This window comes from Miniopterus natalensis, chromosome 9, assembly GCF_054644295.1.
Source record: "Miniopterus natalensis isolate mMinNat1 chromosome 9, mMinNat1.hap1, whole genome shotgun sequence".
NCBI lineage: Eukaryota > Metazoa > Chordata > Mammalia > Chiroptera > Miniopteridae > Miniopterus > Miniopterus natalensis.
Window position 1 is genome coordinate 69,996,155 of NC_142089.1, and position 6,000 is coordinate 70,002,154.

Genomic DNA, 6,000 nt, shown 5'->3' on the forward strand with positions numbered 1-6,000 from the left:
CAACTCCATTGCCTTTTGCTTGCTCTTAATATGCATTCCTAAATTTAAGAAAAATAAAATTGCTTCTCCTCTGGGAGAGAGAGAGAGAGAAACACTGATTAGGTGTCGCTGGTACGCACCCCGACGGGATCAAACTGGCAGCCTTCTGGTGTGCAGACAGGATGACACCCCAACCAGCTGCGCCACCGGCCAGGGCGCCTCTGCTAGAGTTTTGATTGAGGTTTCCTGGCTTAAGCATTCTGTGTCAAAAGGGAGGGTAAGGTAGGTGGGTATGTGTATAAAATTAAGAAAAAATGTGGCAGAGAAAACAATATGGACTTAGAAGCCAGCAAACAAACCCGGCTCTGGCCAGGTAGCTCAGCTGATCAGAGCGCAGTCCCCATACGCCAAGGTTGTGGGTTCCATCCTCAGGGCACATACAAGAGGCAACCAGTGAGTGCATAAATAAATGGAACGAGGACTCTCTCTTTCCCCCTCTCTCTCTCAAATCAATCAATCAATAAAAAAATTAAGAAGAAAAAAGAAAAGAAGCCAGCACACCTGGATTGAATCCCAGCCCTGCCAAAAGCATGGTACAAGGCAATTTATTTGACCTTCCTGTGCCTCAGGTTACTCATCTGTAAAGTGGATGTAATTGGAGTCTTCATAGAATTATTATGGCGATTAGATGTATCAGTATTCCTAAAGCACTTAAAACAGTGCCTGTCACATAGTTATAACTGTGTGTGTGTGTGCGTGTGTGTTCCAAGTCCTTATTACATTTCCACAGTCTACTATGTGTGCTTCAACCTTTATTACCTTTTAAATCTTGAAATAAATCTCTGGCAACTGAGGAGACCTGCTAACTAAATATGGTGCCCTGAGTGGGATCCCGGAATACTGAGGGGACATTAATGGAAACACTTGGTGACATTCAAATAAAGTCTGGAGTTTAGTGACTAGCACTGTACCAATGGCAGTTTCTTAATTTTGACAAGTGTATCATGGTAGTGTAAGATGTTAACTGTGGGGAAAACCGGGTGAGGGTATGTGGGAGCACTTTGTACAATCTTTGCAAATTTTCTGTCAATCTAAAAGTTTCTTTTAAAAAAACAGCCAGTAATATGCTGCTACAGTACTATTGTTATCTGCATGTTACTGATAAAGGAAATCGGACTTAGAGAAGTTAGGTAACATGTCCGAGGCACAATCATGCAAGGCCTCGCATGGTCGCAGAGCAGACCATGTCCCGAGCCTCTAGGCCACCCTGCCTCCCGGTGAGTCCGAGCTTTCCTTTACCCTCTCATTGGCAGCAGTCTAATCTGGGAGAGCAAGTGCTGGGGTTTAAACACAGTTATGAAGCAGATTGTGTTTCTCTTCAACTTTCCTTCTCCTCTTTGAGATTTGAGATTTAATTTCCACCTGATAACCTATCTAGTAGAACCTGCTACCAGGTTTAAAGTATTATATATTTCATATATGATAAACATATACAACAGTGGTACACTAGGTGTGTAGTGGTACACTAGGTTACAGAGCTGGAGTCAGCAAAACATTAAAGCATTTCAAGTTGCTCTTCTAAATCATGGGTTATAAGTAACTTTCCCTTCCTGTAAATCAAGTACCGGCCCCACAACTCCACCACCCCAGCTTTACAAGGGCCCTCTTTCTCCAAACACCTCTCGACTCCCAATGTCTACCTCCTACACTAAATGTCTTTGTAACCCCCGACCTTCCCAGAACCCAAACTCACCAGCTCCTGGCTTTTTCAATATATAGTTGAGTTCAAAATGTTTTCTCTAGATGCTTGCTTATTGAATGAAATTTTGCAACTGAATTGCTTCTGGCAAACAACTCTTAAACCCAATGTGATAGTATTCTATACTGTTTGGTTTAATTTTCTGTTTCTAAAAGCTCATGGTTTAATTTATGATTTGATTGGTATCTTCTTTTTACGGTAGTTCCTATTATGCCAACATGTCTACAGGTAGCAATATAAAGGAACCTAAGAATCTAGGGTCAAAGTCCACATTGGGGCAAGTGGGAGAAAGAGCAGTAGACAGAATGGACGTTATAGAGGCTAAGGAAAATGAAAGTATTATTAACAAGCAAGTAAGACATACGCAAAGGAGTAAGAGACAAGAGTAGGCCACTAAAAATAGGACAATAGCTCATGATAAACTTTAACATGTTTCGAGTGCTTCTTAAATTTCAGCTATTTTAATTTCTGCAAGAAGAGGTGGGGCTTGATTTATAGTAGATGATTGGAAATGGAACAAGGGTTATAATAAGGCATCTAAATAAGGCTGTGTATGTGTGTGTGTGTGTGTGTGTGTGTGTGTGTAGCACCAGCTAGCCAGATGGCTGTCTAACCTAAAGACAGTGTAGATCTTACTGTAAGATTTTTTTTCGCTATTAATGGATAACGCATAAGAGGTTTGGTAATTACAAAAAATATTGATGCAAGCAAGAAGTCTTGGCAAAGTTGTGGTATGTAGTGCTCGGAGCAGGAGTAACAGGACACACACATTTGTCTTCTGCTTGCTAGTCATACAACTGTCATTCCCAACTGTTGTGGAACCTTCTGGTTGCAAAATTCCATCCCTCACATAGTAACAAGAGAGTCAAAACAGTCCCTCCCTCTTGTGCTCTGATCACAAAACAGTTTCGTAACCATGTTCTCTCAGAAAGTTCCATAGTTCACCCCTCTGGAACAAAATAAAATGATTTCCAGAAAGGTAAAGAAGACATTTCTCGAACAGCAGCTCTTCTGCTATTTGCCTTATTCTAAAAGCATAATTTTCTATTATTCTGAAGTCTAGTTTGGGAAAGTAGGTGGTTAGCTTCTGGATTTTTAAAAAAAATATTTTTTTACCGTCTCAATAAAGATTCCTACTAAGCATTTTGAGCAACTGATGATCTTGTATCCATTTTGATACCATTAAAACAAGTCTACACAATTTTTTTCACTCAAATTTTTAGTGAGATTTCTTATTAAGAAATCTTTCATTTTCTTATTTAGAAAAAAAAGTTTGTCCCAAACCAATTATTATTTTAAAAGGTTTTCAAACGCAAGTTACTTTATGACAATGGTCTGTGATTCATTTTCCCAGAAGGCCAGGCTGTCATTCTGCAACAGGTCACAAGGTAATACTTTGTGCGTGTCTGTTCTCACAAATTCAAAGAAAGCCAGAGAAAAATATGGCCACTACTTAAATAAGAAATTCTGGGGTGCTACAGAGATATTAGCAGCTGATTTAAAAGCATGGATTCTTTGCTACTGAGACTTCCTTGAAGCTTGCTTGGTTTTTCTGGTAATCTAACGTATATGGCAGCCCTGACATGGCGTCATGGAGTATTGGCAAGCTGTGTAGCAGGTAAGTCAAAGGAATCATTCTTCTAGGTTAAACTAAAGATCCTGCAAAAAAGAAACGGTAATGTTTCTTATTATGGCCAAATTACAGTTTAGATTCATTGCTGATGAGCAACCTAAGGCGAATGTGCTAAGGGACTGAAGGACGCTTGACAGTATCCCGGTCTGTAAAATGGGGCGAGGATGGTAATTGGCTTCCTAGGGATGCTTTCTAGAAGAGCAATGAGTGCTTCTTAAGTGATCTGAATGTATCTACTCTATAAAAGAACCAAATAAACAGCTCCTCTTTTTCCCTTCCACTGTGTGGAATGTATTCTTTATTTTATGCTTCCCCCCATCTCCTCCTTTCTTTCTTCGCTTACATAATAATTGGATTTCTTTCTAAGGAAGCATTTCTTCCCCTACTTGTAACTACTTGCCGCTCTCTGTTTCCTTTCTCCTCTTTGCTTCTGAATTTGAAGCAAATAGCTTATTCTTAAACCCAGGCCTATATTACTTTTAGGTTCTGTGAAGTCTGTGAATTGGACATCTGTCCTCTTAAATTCAAGTACAATTACTACTTCTATTAATATTTACAATTGCATTGAATTCTGTGGATAGAAACTACTACACAATCTCTCTTTTTCTCCTAGCTTATATTGCCCTGACACCTGGCTTCATGAATACAGATTCTCTAATTAAAATCAGAATTAGCTCTTTACAACCACCCCATAGCCCACAATTTTGACATCATTTCCAACCATGTTTTTCTAATTCCTCAATTTTCTCTTAACCAACACCTTCATGCCTGTTTCCTCAACACTAACTCCCCGATTTCTTCCCCACACTTAGAAGATTTGGGATTTCACTTTTATTACCCTAAAATGTAGAGGTCCAATGTGATACGTTTTGAAATTTTTCTTCATTTTTCTTCAAAGATTGCTACAGATGAAAAGTAAATACACTCTACATCACATTTAATAAAAAGCTGCTCAGTAGTTTAATCCAGTGGTTCTCCAGTGTTGCCAATATTAACATCAGAGAGTGTCTGGGGAAAGAAAGCAGTTGTCCACCAAGGCATCACCTTGGAAAAAATAGGGCCAGCGTCCAAACATTCCTAGCTTCTCTTAATCAGCACACCACCTAATTATCTCCTAAAAATAACGCTTTGATCATGTAACTCCCTGACTGCAGAAACCCAGTAGCTTCCCTCCAACTCCAAGATGAAGCCCACATTCCCTAGCTGCTTTCCAACCACAGTGCGATCCAAATGTACGCTGCCAGCGTTATTGTCCGTTGCTTCCCTAAATAAAGCCTCCATTTCGACTAAATGGTTCCACGAGCTGTTTCTGCAGTATGTTTGGTGCTTCCCTTCCTCCGTATTTCCAACTGCTGTCATCACACGGGATGCCTGCCTTTCTCCTCCAAGCCTTCCCTCTTATTTAAGGTCACCCTGAAGTGCCCCTTTTGTGTGAGCACTTCACGAAATGGTCCAACAGGCTCATGTAAAATTGCATGCTCCCAGTTAGGTAGTTAATCATGCCAGCAGCTGTGAAGTGCTATTGTTGTTTTACATTTTCTAGGTTTCTATCTTCTGGCCTAAACTGTTTATAGAACAGATAACTCTGTTTTATTAGTCTACATAGCCCTCCCATAATCTTTCTTATTAGTTAATTCATTAACAACCAACTCTGGCTGTTAGCCATGAACCATCCTTCCGGGGAAATGAGACCATAGACTATACTTGTATCCAGTACTGTTGGTGTGTGTATGAGAAACATAGATAAGTGGTACCTTTTGTCACTAACATTGACACCTCATTGAGTTTAATTTCTACCTGTAATGTGAAGGTGTTGAACTAGCTCACGAAAGTCCGTTCTAGGGTAAGGACTCTATAATTTTGTTGTCTCTACTTCAAAGATGGTGAATTTTCTAATCAGGTACTTTGTAACAATATAAACTTTAATCACCAACCTCATCTTTTTAGACTTTTTAAAATCCATTCTCTGACTGTGCACTCCTTCATTCTTTCCTTTTTCATTGTGATCTACTTGAGATGGCATAGTAGAAATCACATATTATTTCGATATAGACAAACCTGAAAAAATCTTCGGTTACAGTATTTGGATTATATATTTTAGGCTCTTTTCAATCTGAGATAATATGGTAGTTGTAATTGCATTCACTATAAAATATTGATTTGAAAACAAATTTAATCTGTGCATTTTCCCCTTTCTTCTATACTATATAATTTTGTTATAAGCACAAAAATTATATGATAATTTCCTCAAACCTTAATGCCTTTAGGTTTGAATTACTGAATCTCAGTAAAAATATACTGTTACTTTTCTTAGGTAATATTGTGATATGATTAGAGGCTACTGGTTGTAAATTTTTCAACAGGTTGTATAAAAATAAAAATATAAAAAGACCTTCTCTATATTTGCTTCAAAATCTTGGATAAAAATCACCTATCTAGAAACAGTAGCACAAATTCAAAATCTAACTGTTTATTTAATCCTTTGAAAGTTTTTCTCAACTTAAATATGAATGAATCAAAACCATTTCCTGGGTGGTACAATTAAAAATGGTAGAACAATGTAACCCCAATAAATTCAATTTTTAAAAAAGCTGTGGCTTCCATAGAGCTGTACAACACAAGGGGTGAA